Source organism: Podarcis erhardii (genome assembly GCF_964252035.2).
Source record: "Podarcis erhardii genome assembly, chromosome: 8".
Classification (NCBI taxonomy): Eukaryota; Metazoa; Chordata; class Lepidosauria; order Squamata; family Lacertidae; genus Podarcis; species Podarcis erhardii.
Window position 1 is genome coordinate 82,190,277 of NC_138499.1, and position 14,896 is coordinate 82,205,172.

General features: G+C 41.2%; 2 protein-coding genes across 9 annotated transcripts in view; one reads left to right on the plus strand and one right to left on the minus strand.

Annotated features, from left to right (window-relative positions):
- MAJIN (membrane anchored junction protein) overlaps positions 1–14,896 on the plus strand; it is a 267,643-nt gene that overhangs the window by 187,253 nt on the left and 65,494 nt on the right. The window lies entirely within an intron of this gene.
- SLC12A7 (solute carrier family 12 member 7) overlaps positions 1–14,896 on the minus strand; it is a 99,845-nt gene that overhangs the window by 61,615 nt on the left and 23,334 nt on the right. The window lies entirely within an intron of this gene.

The following is a 14,896-nucleotide window of genomic DNA, read 5'->3' on the forward strand; positions in this document are numbered from 1 at the left end:
GCTTAGTCATGCTGGCCACATGACCCGGAAGCTGTACGCCGGCTCCCTCGGCCAGTAAAGCGAGATGAGCGCCACAACCCCAGAGTCGTTCGCAACTGGACTTAACTATCAGGGGTCCTTTACCTTTATTATATTCTTGCATTGTATATTTTATTGCACTTTGAGGTTTACTGCAGTCTACCTTGAGCTATTCTGCAAAAGGAAGGGAATAAATATTTAATTTAATGAACAAGTCCCTAAACCCAACTCTTCCCCATGTCACTGTTCGTCCAACCCCAATGCTGCAGAGTTCTGCCTAAACCTACTGCAACAACTTTAATCAACACATAACAATCTGCAAGTGCTAACAAACTCTGAATCATTAAGATTCATAGACAGTTATGCCAGCTCTGAAATTGTGCGATAAGTACTCCCATCAATAGGAACAAGGAATTTCGGATTACTTAACAGTCTTCTGAACTCCAACGTAGACTTTATTTTTAATCTTGGGTCATTGGCATGTTTCTCTGTAAATTCCATCCAACGAAGACCCTGCTGCTGCCATTTATATTATTCTCCTGGTCTTCTCAGCGATATTCAATACCATCAACAATGATATCTTCCTGGATCACTTACCGTATTTTTTGCTCTATAAGACTCACTTTTTCCCTCCTAAAAAGTAAGGGGAAATGTGTGTGCATCTTATGGAGCAAATGCAGGCTCCACAGCTATCCCAGAAGCCAGAACAGCAAGAGGGATTGCTGCTTTCACTGCGCAGCGATCCCTCTTGCTGTTCTGGCTTCTGAGATTCAGAATATTTTTTTTTCTTGTTTTCCTCCTCCAAAAACTAGGTGCGTCTTATGGTCTGATGCGTCTTATAGAGTGAAAAATACGGTATAGGGTTTGGGTTTGGGAGGCCCACCCTTAGTGGTTCAGACCTTTGTTGGAAGAGTATTTCCAGAAGGTAGTGCTGAGGGACAGCTGCTTTGCCGCATGGTCACTGGTTCAAAACTGTTTTTTATGCTCTTTAACATTTATATGAAACTGCTGGTAGAAATAATCCAGAGGTCTGGGTCGCACTGTCATCAGTACACAAATGGCATACATTTCATTTCCATCTTCAGATCCCAGGGAGGCTGTAGAAGTCTTACATGGGCAATTTTGGGATGGAGAAGGCAAAACAAATCAAAATTAAATCCATTTAATTGTGAGTCAGGCCACTGTCTGCTCCAGAAGGTAGTTTACAGCTGGTCCTACATGAAGTGGCAGTCCCCCTGAAGATCCAAGTTCATAGTTTGGGAGTCCTTCTGAATAACATGCTGACAGATGGCATCAACAGCCAGAGGTGGACTTCTTCAGCTTTGCCCTGTGGGCCAGCTGCGTCTCTATCTAGAGAGGTCTGGCCTAGCACAGTAACCTCTGCCCTAGTCACGTCCAGGCTTGACTACTGTAACTTGCTTCATGTGGGGCTGCCTTTAAAGATAGCTCGGAAGCTTCAGCAGGTAGAAAATGCCACTGCTAGTCCCAACAGGTGATAGATGGCCAGATCAAACAAAGCACTCTTTATCAGCTGCACTAGTTGCCACTGTACATCTCGGCCCATTTTAAGGTACTGGTTTTAACCTTTGCTTGCCACCAAAAATCAGTGAGATGTAAGAGAAATATATGAAAGAAAGGGCTTTTTCTGTGGTAGCCCCTACTCTGGAACTTCCTACATGTTGACATTTGGAAGTCCTATACAGCTGGATTGTAAAGCTGTTTCAAGTGGCTTTTGGACTGGTAAATTATTCACCTGTGTGGATCTTTTATTGCTAATTTTCTCAGCTATATTTTATAGAACTTCTTATCTGAAATGTTCTTTAGGAATATTAGGGTTGCTATTTTATTCTGTTTCAGTCAATGTATTCTTATTTTACTATGTAAACTGCTTTGGATGATATTTTTTTACTTCTAAAGGCAACATATAAATGTTTAAAATAAATAAAATAAAAATAAATATTACCTATCTCAAGAAAAAATAAAGATTACACAAGAATACCTCATCTTGCCCCTGGCTAATGACACTTCCAATTCAAATTACATTTCTAAGACATAGATTGGTACGTAGCCTGCAGGCGTTTGTTGGACTACAATTCCCATCATCCCTGACTACTGGCTATGCTGGCTGGAGTCTATGGGAAAAGGAGCCCCAAACCTGAAAGCTTCCTGGTCTTGTACAGACCTTTAAGATCACTAGGCCTGGGCAATATATCACCCAGGACCGTAGAGGCTGCTGAGCACGCTGAGGGAGAAACAAACTAGCCGGGAGCTGGAGGCAGAAGGACTCAAGTGGCAGCAGTTTCATCAGCGATATACCGCTGGTGAAACCGCCATCGCACTCTGCCCAGGCAGAGGGAGAAACAAGCTTATACAGCTTGTTCCTTCTTCCACTTCTTTAATCTGCTTGGCTGAGGAGTGCCCTCACCTCAGTCAGGCAGTTTTATGGAGCCCCTGACCTGCCACTGGCTCATATGAGCCAGCGGTGGGATGGGGGCTCTGTTAAAGTGCTCCCCCTCCCCAGCTGAGAGAGCCCTGACCTGGCTCCTGCTTGCACGAGAGTAGGAGCGGGATCAGGGCTGCGCAGCTGAGAAATGCAAGCCTGCCTTTCCCAGATGAGAAAGACCTGGTGTGCTGAGCCAGAAAGACGGAGCTCATCCTCCCAGTGGAAGGCAGCCAGGCGGTGTAGGGGCTCTTTGATGCTGCTGGCAGTTCCAGAGTTGTCCAGCAGCCCCTCGCAAAATGCAGAAAGGGTGGCTTTGCACCCCACGCCTTATGGAATTCAGCAGGTGGGCTGTGTCCTTTCTCCTGGGGTAAATGACTCCCCACCACCACCGGAAAGAGGCAGCACACCCGCACTGGCGAAGGCTAAGGCAGTCAAATGCAAGGAGCCTGACAGGCTTGGTCCGTCTTCGGGGAGTGGGGAGCAAGCAGGCAAGGTAGCTTGCCCGCCCGCCATCAAAAGCAGAGGGAGCCTGGCCAAGGCGCCCTGAGTCCCCTGCTGGTTGTGTGCTGGCTCTGCTGGGGGCAGGAGCTCACCTGTCCCCCAGCTGAGCAGCAGGCTTGAGCCAGTTGTATTGGCCTCAGACTGAGAGGTGCTGGGGTGAAAATGCCTCAGCTCCCATGGTGAGAGTTGCAGCAGTTTCACCCAGCACCTCGCCAGTTGGGGCCGATGCAGCTTTTTTCAACATCACTGTTTATCACTACACTGTGATGTTGAAAACCCAACACTGCCCAGCCCTAAGGATCATCTGGGGAAATTTTACTTATCACAGGTTGGTGATCCAAAAAAGGGCATTTCCCACCATTACCCTTGTACTGTGAAATTTCCTTCCCTCTGCCCTGTGTGAAAGATTGTGCACCAGCTGCCTCAGGTATATTGTAAAACCATATTTTTGTCTAGGCAAAGTAAAGCAGCAGCATCTGGAAGGCACCAGTGGTTAGTCACACAACTCACATCTGATATAAATTCAAGAGTTGGAATTCAGAGGCCGTTGTCCCATAATAACCAAAAATATCAGTGCCCTGACTTAGTCCCAGTTGAAACCAGTGAGACTAAGGCATGCTTTAAAATTGCAGTATTGAAGCCTAGGAAAATAAAAGTGATAGCAGCTAAAAGTGAAAATAAAAGTGATAGCAGCTAAAAAAAGAGAAAGATATGTGGCAATATACACCAAATATTTGTAACCATTGTTTGTATATTGACTTATTGTGCAATATCACCCACTGCTAGGCATATTAAACCTAGGGTTTTAGTGAGGCGACTGTACAAACTCTGCAGAAGGTTGCAAAAATTTCCCAGCTGTTCAAAGCTATTTGGTCTAAAGTGTGAAATCCTATTAAATCAACAAGCCTTTGTCACATCAATAAACTACCATGAAACAGACTGTGAGGATAGAAGCTCCCATGTCTCAGCATATATGCATCACACAGCAAATTGTGTGAAAAGGAAAGGATCAGTGATCCTTCTCTTCAAGTAATTTTCCACGCTGGCAAGGGATGCAAAAACTGCCATGGCTGGTTTGAAATTCATTGATAGTGATGGATCTCAACAGGGGGAACATATTAAAATCTAAAATCAAATGAGCCAGTCTGCTCTGAAAAATATATTGGGTGGTATCCAACTAAACAGTTCCACTAGCATAAAGACTTTTAGTTGTGCAACGCAACTTCCCCAACCCCTCCTCTCCCAGTTACCCCCTAAATTTGTTCTGGGGATTCCACCAATCCTTTGAAAAAGATTTAAGGGGCATATAGAGGGCACATGGGGAAAGTTGAGTGCGGAGAAGTTCCACTGCACAACTAAAAGTCCTTGCACCAGCAGAACTGTTAAGTTGCTTATATCCTGGCCTCATTCTACAGTAACCAACAGGTTTCAACTTGGAAGACAAAGCATTACATTCCTATACTATTAATTCACATTCTCCCACAACCATTTCCACCGCCACTTGTACTGCTGCCCCTGGATGAATAGCTCGCAACTTTCTGCCCTCTACATCCTTGCTTGCCTGTTCTCCGACCCAGACCATGGGTCTTCTACATCCACCTCTGTGCCACTCCACAGGCTGAAAAAAGGAAACCCTGCCCAGAAGAATCTGGGGGAATGTTGTCAGAGAACCTCAAACCTGTTGGGAGCTCTCACAACCCACCTGGCTCTCTTTATACTAATGAAATGGGCTGGATGATACTAGGAAGTTGTGAGTGGAGAGATGTTCCAAGTTTTCTAACCTCCTCAACTGATGTCTCCAGTTTTTTTCTTAGCATCAGGCAGAAAAAGAGAAGCCCTGCTGGAAGATGGTTCTAAGGTAGAGGGGTGGAGAGTGGAGGGGAGCCCTTGTGCCACTCAAGGTTACCTTCTAGTTTTCTTAAAAGGCCAGCCAGGATGAGCAGCAATGGGCAGAACACAAGCTCAGACATTAGGCAAGAGAACAGCTTGGATGGAAATTGCCTGTCCATTAAATGATTAACAGAGGGGTGGTGGAGGCTGTTGTGGTCTCTCTTTTTGCAAGGTTGTTTTTGAGAACATTGTTTTACGATTGATTATTAAGATCATAATGTTTCTAGGGTTTATTATATCCAAGAAGCATCTTACATAGTTTATGAACTCTTCCAGCACAACTTAATAACAAAGTTGAACCATCCACTTTAGAAGCAATTATAATCTTCTATACTGGTGCTCCTTGAAATATGAAGAATCAGTTTAATTGACTGGCCACTTGCCAATTCCACCAAGGAAAGCTAAAATTGTCAAGGATTGCTATATTTAGCATCTTATTGGATAATCAGCAACAGACTTTAATAGCGGCAGATTTGTGTCCTCTTACACCTTTTCTGATGAGAACACAGGAAGCACATTCAAATAAATGTGAGCAAAACAAGTACTGTACCACATTAATAAAAATGTGTATAGTTTTATTTTTAAAATAACTAAAAAACTATCAGGATATATTTAAATGTTGGTAACTGGAGGCTAATAATCCTCCATCTTGGTGGATTTCAGTTGTTAGTTGCAACTTAAAACACAACTGCATGGAAGCTATTCAGTAAAGGACTTGTGAAGCAACACCTCATAGTAATTTTCACATTTTTACCATGCAAAAACCGACCCTTATAGCTATAAGGATTGTACTGTAAATGAGTGTCTCAAACTGTGAATTGTGAGATGGGTTTAAGTGTGTACTGAAAAGACACAATAGTCATTTCAGATTTTCTCTTGTATACAAGGGCTAAAAAGTTACACAGGAAAGGGATACATGTATAAGCCCTGCCCTCAGAACCACCTCAGAACCACCAGGTGAACAGCCTCCTCTTGAAATGTTCACACATCTAAGGTCTGCAGGGTTTCAAAATGCATTCTTTCAAACATACTTAGAAGTCTTCTTGCAATTGCAAGCATGATTCAAAGCATAAATCATTATCATTTCCATAGGAACAAATTATTTTCCCCTAGAAACAATTTAGAACACCTGTTTGTTTAAACCCAGTCTGTCCTGATTATGTATTTTTTTACACATTTCAGAGGAAAAGGATGAGTGTGAGTAGGCGTAATAGTTCTAAAATTTATGTTTAGTAGTAGTACTAATGGTAGTTGTTTTTATTGCAGAATGATCTTTAAGAACGGGTTCCAGTTTGAAATACATCAGCATTGTGGTGTCTTTATTTAGAAAGTGTCTGATATAACATTGGTTGTTACTTGTCATTAATACTGCAGCTCCTAAATACATTTGGGTTAGAAATAATTCCCACCTAAATCAGCAGAAATTACTGATCAGGTTGTTATTGAATTTTTGTCATGTTTTAAGAAAGGAACCTAAATTATAGCTACATTCAAGTTACTACAAAGCCTCTCCTCCTTGCAGAGGGGAGTAGTTGTGAGCAGGAACTATTTCCAGCATTGGCAGAGGGTGTTTTGGCCCCTGCCCAGCCATCCCGGCTGCCGCGCCACACCCCCAGGTAGCCAACCAACCAGGTGGAGGCTTGGGGGCGGCGTTTCTCCACTCAAAACGCAGCCGCGGCAGCACTTCCCATCCATTGTGCTGCTGCCTTTCGTTGGATCACCCACCTACCCTCCCTCTAGTTCATTGCTTGGTTCTTGACATTGCTATGGACCTGTGGTTGGTCGCCTTGGTTGGCCAAGGGGCCTGGTAGGAATTTTTATCCAACTGGCAAATTGGCACCAACCAGTTGGTTTTTCACCTACCTTGTAGCAAACTGTCACAACTTTTTGGTATTGACGGTTAGGCATTGGAATATGTTTGTGTATTGGAGGGCAGGGTGTGGCCATCGCCTACCCCTCCACTTTATGGGTATTCCGGTAAAGGAATCCGGCGGTTGTGGATCCTGTCCGACGCCCTTGCTAGTGGCTAGGGCCATGGCATGACCCCCGGTGACATCAGGGGGAGCTTTCAGTTGTATTTGCATGAACAGGCTCCTCCCACTGGTGGTTAACCCTTGATAGACTCACCCCTCCCTGAGGGGGTGGAGTCACTTGCTGTGGTTTATCCAATGCCTAAGCCAATACCTCTCACATGCTGTAATCAATAAAGTTGTGGCCTTTTTTAGCCCATTAACCTTATACAGTGGTACCTCGGGCTACATACACTTCAGGTTACATACGCTTCAGGTTACAGACTCTGCTAACCCAGAAATAGTACCTCGGGTTAAGAACTTTGCTTCAGGATGAGAACAAAAATCATGCGCTGGCAGCGCGGCAGCAGCAGGAGGCCCCATTAGCTAAAGTGGTGCTTCAGGTTACGAACAGTTTCATGTTAAGAATGGACCTCCGGAACGAATTAAGTACTTAACCCGAGCTACCACTGTATACCGTGTCCATGTGGTTTTCTTATCCTCAAGCGGGTGGCAGGTCCTTGAATCACAACTCATCACATTCACGGACCCTGTCAATGCAGCTCAGACAGTTACAATGCAATCCTATACAGATCTACTGAGACCCACTGAGATCAATGAAGCTTACTCCCAAGTAAGAATGCAGCCTAAGTTTTAAGCTGATACACAGCTGACTGTCAAGATCCATTCTCTTGATCTGGTTAATTCATGTAAGGCTCTCTAGATTAGCATACAAATAGTGCTTGATCATAACTGCTTGATCATAACTGCTAGAGCTTGGCTACAGTTAAATTACCATGGCTGACCCTGAAAAAATAGCTATTTGGTAGACCTCATTTTAAACCGATAGCCATGAATTTAGCCAATCAACTTTGTTAGATACTGACATATTCTGAGCACTGCAAACAATGCAATAGAAATAATCTCTTCAAATACTGCATTGCTGAAGCCATACTTGTACATTAACCTCTCTACTCTGCACATCTATACAGAAGATCTTTCAGAGCAATAAACATGTCTCAAGATACATATTGGGGCCATGAAAATGTCCTTCAGCAGTCCTAAAAGACATTGCATTCCCCTCCAACTATTTACAACATACCTTGTAATATACTACCTAAAACTAAACTCTAGTGTTGGTACTATAAAGACTATATGATTCCCTTCACTACTGTTCTCTGCCTCGCAGAGAATCTGTGCATTCCAAATAGTGATGGAGTCAGAACCAACTACTAGAATTTGTATTTTGAAAAATGGAGGGTTTCTTCTTTTTTCTAGTAGCCATGATGCTCCTTCAAATCTGTTTAACATCTGATAAAACTAATCTAATTCTATCTACATAACCCCATCTGCAACAACCTCAAACTGTTAAAAATTGCAGGCTGCCGGGCATGCTGCCCTTTCCCAGCTACCTACCCACTTTTGGTTCAACATATACTGTAAGGAAGAAATCTGGAGAATTTGAAAGCTTTGTTCTTGGCATTTTGCCATTATGGTTGGTCTAGTAAAGGTACTGTGGATTGTTCCGTGGATCTTCCTTTTGAAATTAGTAAATCATTCAAGGGAAGGAACAGTAATAAGTGCATAGTTAATATGACCTTGTAAATCTGAGGTCAGAGAGTAAAGTGCATACTTTGGCACCTTGCCAGTATTCAGAGATTTAAAAGCCTGCCTTAATGTATTGCTATGGGCTTTAGAGCTTAACCTCAGTTGAAAATAAAGTTTTCAGGTATGATTATCTACTTTCTATACAGCTACTGTTATGTTGTCCTTGCAGCATAATATATCTAACAAGCTCAAGGTTTTGCAGTGCTTTTTACGTGATGGTTTTATCAAACTTAAACACAAGCCTCAAACAGGAGCATTTACCTTTTGGTTTCTCTTTGAACTTTTCACCCTATAAATAAGAAAACTCAAAACCAAGAAATGTCTAACAAAGGCATCGATGAATCTCAATGGAAGATGAGATCAAGTAGCTGGCAACCTGTTTCTATTATTATAAATGCTGTGTATTTTTTAAAACAAATAGCTAAATAACATGACATTATATTATGTATATTGATTAAATTTGACCTTTAATATAAAAAGTTAACCAAGCCCCTTCATCACAGAGTTTTTTTCAAAACCATCCAATAAGTCACAAAATACTAAGCAAACTTTTGAGTTCTCCAGCGTTCTTATTTTGCTGTATGTCAAACAGAGAGGTGAGGCAGCACTGGGAATGATGACGGAGCCCGCAAGTCTGCAATTTGGGATCTTAAGAGTCAAACACAGCAACAGTTCCCCACCACACATATAATCTTCATTTACCTTTCACAGCCAGTTCCAAGCAAAGTAACGTTAAGATAAATAGACAGGAAGACAAAGGCATGCTGAGGCACACTATATAAAGAAAGGCAGCACAAATATTTTGATCACTAAATAATCAAAGCTTAAACAGAACGCTTAGCGTTTTAACCTTCACTTTTTGAATACACATAAGTACCTTTCATCTAGGAAATCTAAACTCAGATGAAACACCTAAAGCCCAGGCTAGATGCAATGACAACAGAATCCAGTATTTTAAGGTAGGTCTGATCCAAGAGGAGCAAGATGTAAGACCAAAGAAGCACATAGGCTGGGGTGTGTGTGCTAAATCCCACCCCATGACCATACCACCTCCCTCTAGGTGCTTTTCTCCCAGTGGAACTGAGCTGGTATGAGAATGAAGCTGAAAGAAAGCAGCAGGAGGGAAAGAGCGCTAAGAGAGGAAACTTGCAGACAAATGAAGGATGGTTGAAGCAGTCTGCAGCCCATGACATGCAGTTTGGGTCTGAGGCTAGAAATTCAGAATTCTAACATCCATAGTTGCAAACTTGGTGCCTCATTTCTGAGGTCAGCTCAGTACACTGGTCTAGGCACTGTGCAAACATACAAGTAGAAGTTTTTAAAATGCTCCTGAATTACAAAAAAAGGCATATGTTTATAATGCATTTGATCTTATACGTCTGTGCAAGACTGCTCTTGACAGCTAATTCCCAGGGACTTGTGGGGCTTTCGGTTCCTCATCGCTACTCCAATGGCAGCCCCACTATTTCTACATGACAATCTATTTCTCACACAGTTTGTTAATCTTTTTAGTTTCCTGTTGGCTTATTGTTTTTTAAATAGTTTTAAAAAATAATTTTAACTGGTTTTTATTGATAATGTTAGTATTTCTTGCAAACCGCTTAGTTGTTTTGTTACAATCAAGCAGTACATAAATTTTGCAAAATAAACAAATAAGGGGCAAGTCCTGTCTCAGTTGTTTGAGTGTAAATTTGCATACATATACAGGTGCTCCAGCTGACATTGCGTACTGAGACTTGCAAAAAGCTTTTGACAAGTACCTCACCAAACAATCCTGAGTAAACTTAGCAGTCCTAGAATTGTGGTAACAGAATACTTGGGCCTGATCTTTTGGCCTGATCTAGCAGAGTTTTTACGCTTATATCTGTCAGGAGGGTGGCTCCATGGGTACTGCTCCTCAATGCTCCCAGCTTAGCCATTAATTCACTACATGGCTTTAGTAAAGCAATTATTCTCCTAGTCTAAACACAGTAATAATAATAACTGGTCTTACGATAGCCTAAACATTGAATGCTTAATAGCAGTAGCAGCTGCATAGCTATGTGGGTGAGCCATGCCCAAACATTCTCCACCTGCAAGGGCTCCTGTGTTGAGCGTAAAAGCCTTATGTCAGGTTTTAAGTGCCTTTGGCCAAAAATGCACAGAAGGAATCCTGATAATGCAAGTTCCAAAAGTGAGGAGGCTTCTAACCACATTCAGTCAAACATGCTGAGAATACCCCTTGACACCTGCTCAATTCCTGCTCAATACAGGAAAGTCAGGGGTGTAGCAGGTGGGCATAACACTGCTTCACGCCAGAAGCTATTGAACTGGTGTACAATAAGATAAAATGTGATAAAATATTAGAAATATGAACTCCAAAAATAATAAAACAATTTCTAAAAACTCTAAAAGCAGTAAAACCATTTCTAGATTCCACAACTGATATTCCATAAATCAACTGGCTCACACTTCAAGGAGAGTCTTCTTATCCAAAAACACATTCAAATGTCAAACCTAAATGTCAAATTGCTAGATGCTTGTCTAATTCCATTTGGTAACTGATTCTAAGGGGTTGGAGATGCAACCCTAAAAGCCTTGTTTCTAGTACAAACTAAGTGCACTCTTGGGGCATATAGTACTGTTAGTACTGCCCAATCTGAGGGGTACACTTGCCAGGTAGGCTGAGGCAGTCCCTTAAGTAACCTGGTTCCAAGTTATTTAGGGCTTAAAATCTTAAAAGCAAATCTTTGATCTGCATCTAGTAGCATATTGGCAGCCAGTGCAGCTCCCACAGCAAATATGTTAAATGGTGTTGACAGAATGCACCAGTCAACAAGCAACTCTCTCTTTTAAAAACTGCAGATCTTCACCAGCTACTGGATCTTACTACTGTACAGTACTTAAAAGCTTTGAAGCTTCTACTTGGACTCAGGCATACCCCAACTTCTCATTTCCCAACTGTTTTGTCAGAATAATGAAAAAGGCATAGCTGATGGCTATGTTTCTATCAGTTCTTACTCAAGTCTCTCCCTCTTATGCTAGATCGGTGAACTTAGGAGTGGGCTACCACAATACATTCCAACAGAGAGCCACACGCTGGATCAACTGTCAAGCTGTCTCCTCTAACAGCTGCTATACAAACAGTCCTGAATATCTTAGATTCTTTAGAGAACAATCACACTATCTGCATTCGTTTGTGATGATTCTCTTATTTGGCACAGTTTAAGGAAGCAAGGTTGACAACAGCTTTACAAACATAATAATTTCACTTTGTCTCAAAAATAACTTTTTCACTCGCACTATTGCTACACAGTACCAGTAGCACTGGGCAGAACTGAGAGATCCGATTCAAAATCCCAGCTCAGCCACAGACTTGGTGAGTGGACTTAGGCTAACTCCCCATTCTCATTTTCAGACCATCATTTGCAAATCATTTGAGCAATAATAGCCTGCCACAAATAATTGTTATGAAGAAAAATTAGATCATAGCACATTTTGTAGAAACTCTTTTTTTCTCCTTAAAGCCTGCTACGTACAATTTGCATAGCTGTCAACTTTTCCCTTTACTTGCGAGGAATCCTATTCGGAATAAGGGAATTTCCCTTTAAAAAAGGGACACGTTGACAGCTATGAATTTGTTAACCTATTACTCCTTTAAGCTGGAGTTCACTGGAGCCATTTCCCCTTATTCAAGAACATTCCTACTTCTGCTCTACATATCAACACATATATTGATTTCTACATGAATTATGATCGGTTAGGTGCCGTAATGTACAGATATTTTCCTTTCTTTGGTTCACATTCTTTTTACCAGCCCCGAGCCTTCAAAATCTGCAAAAAAACCTAATACCCTGATCTTTGTAAGAATAACCACAGAACCCAGGTATAATGAGATTATAGGCACATAGAAGTATTGTTTAGGGTTAAAACTTTCTCATGGGTCAACCAGGGTTCAAACATACCGGAAGGATATCACATACACATTAGTAAATTGCCTTTTGCCCTTTAATGGCACATTTCAAGCACTGATCACACATTTGACACGAAAAAGTTTATTTATACCACAAATGTGAACCGCACTGGCAACACTTGTATCAAGAGAAAAGTATAACCAGCTAGCCTAGTTTCAGCGATTTAGATGAACTGCTCTGCTACCACTAATATTTTGTACTAGTGTCTATGAGAGCACAGGGATCCTCTGAGTCTAGTAGGATGGAGCAGCAGGTCTCCAGCTCTCCATACCTTCAGGCAACTACCAGTCAAGAACCCAGAAATCCACCTTGAAGGCATATTCAGACAAATTCAGACACATTGTACTATTGAGTCATGCTCACACCCCAATTTTCTAACAATACAGGGCAGGGCAGAATCATTTGGTACAGTGCTCACCCCCGCATATAATAAGGAACCTTACAATACTCCAAAGGCCTGTTAATTCACCCCTAAGAGAATTAAGCCACCAGAATCCTCATGGAATGAAGCTCTTCAGGTTTCAAATGAAAGGGGGGAAATCTAAAAAGTATAAGGTGACTAGTCTGAAGTCTCTTATTTATTCAGCTAAATACACAGACTTGACAGAATAACAGAGCTACAACCTGTGTGAGTGTGTATGAGAATATTAATGGCAAGCTTATAATACTGTTGTCAAAGTGTATTTTGCATGCAAGTTGTAACTTAAAAGTCACACTGATCTAGTAGTGGCTACTTTTCTGAGGTATAATTTCACTACTGAAGAAAAGCTCTAGCTTTCTTTTACAATTTAACTATATGTTCAAGTTACAGTTTTAAGTATTCTTGAGGTCTGCTATTTTGCCTACAAGATCAAACACTGCTTTGTGTGAAGCTACATATGCATTTTGCAACCTGTGTACGGAGGTACATAAAAATTTAGAGAAGTTGAAGCCTTCACAACTAACACAGTTCAGCATAACATAAACTTTCCTAATTACAGCTAGACACTAGAAAGTAAATCATGCCACAACAGACAACAAAGTAATTTATGTACTTAAAGCTGTTCTTTCAAATCACATTCTCTAGAATGCATTTAGCGCTAAGTTTAATTACAAAAAAGTAAATCAGACTAAAACACTACTTAAAAGAACATTTCAGTAGGAATTAAGTCAATGATGTTTTACTCAAAGTAAACCCACTGAAATTAATAGACCTAACTTAATCATGGGCACTGATTTCAACTGTTATACTCTGATTAAAACCTAGTTGAAAAGCACCCTAGGATTTTCAGGAATGGATTTATTATGCTATCATAGAGAGAAAGAGAACAGTGCACTGGGTAAAGACCTTATGACCTCGGCTACCTTCTGACCACATATACGTATTAGCTCTTTACAGGGCACTGAAGGTCAACATGGAAGGTGTGTACATGTGAAGCCACCTTAACAACCTTATTAACACAATATATGCACTGAATTTGCAACACATTTCAGAGCACAAAGTACACCAGCAGCACACCAATCTGCAGAAATTAATTGCTGTGGTGATATTAATAAGTATATAAATGATATATTTTTTATTTTTAAAAATGTTACTAAAATAGTAAAAACTGCCAACACAGCACCCGATCCTGAACTCTCATTTCCATATCAGAGGATCATGGAATCAGGACACACAAAATCAACTGTATCTCTATGTTTGATTTCTGTCACTAGGAGCAAGACTTTAACAGCCCCGCCACGCAAATTTTTTGTGAATTGTTCCTTTTTATTTCAGGATTTTAAATATCTGCTCATCTAGTTCTCTACGGCAAGGGGAAATTGCGAGGGAAGGGATGCTTTTGCAAAATGTAAGAAATTTATTTACCTCTTCCCCCTTCTTTTCCCTTTCTGGATGTCAGCATGTAACAGTGAGCTTATGTAGGAATATGCGTAAGCGGAAAGGCTAGAAGAATATTTAATGGGCTTGTAGTTTCTGAATATTTCTACTTTCAAGGCTGTTTTATACATTTAGCTTTGTATTACATCTCATACTCCCAAAAGGGCTCCAAACATAGTTCACAAAAAAAGTTAGAAACACCCATACTACTTATACTTTGTAATTTGCAGTTAACCACACATGTGAGATTTTGAGAAAAAGCAAACTAAGAACAATTAAGATCATCACAATACTGAGGAAATAGAGACTCTGTTCCTGAATCTTGTTTTCTTCCCCAATCTGAATAAAGCAACCAGCCATCACTTTCTTTGAACACAACAAATATTTCAATGAAAATCCTGTAAAACTATAGATAGAACAGTGCAGAATATTCGAGTGTATATCCAGTACATAGTCTTTTCCCGTTATTTCATATTTCCTAACAAACCAAATCCAATTTCCAAAAAAATCAGCTGGGGAGTATGATCCACTCCTTCCCCTTCACATACCATAAGAGTCCTCCCATATGCAAGTATCTTAGCCCAGGGAGGCTCCTGATGAGAGTAGAGACCAGGGA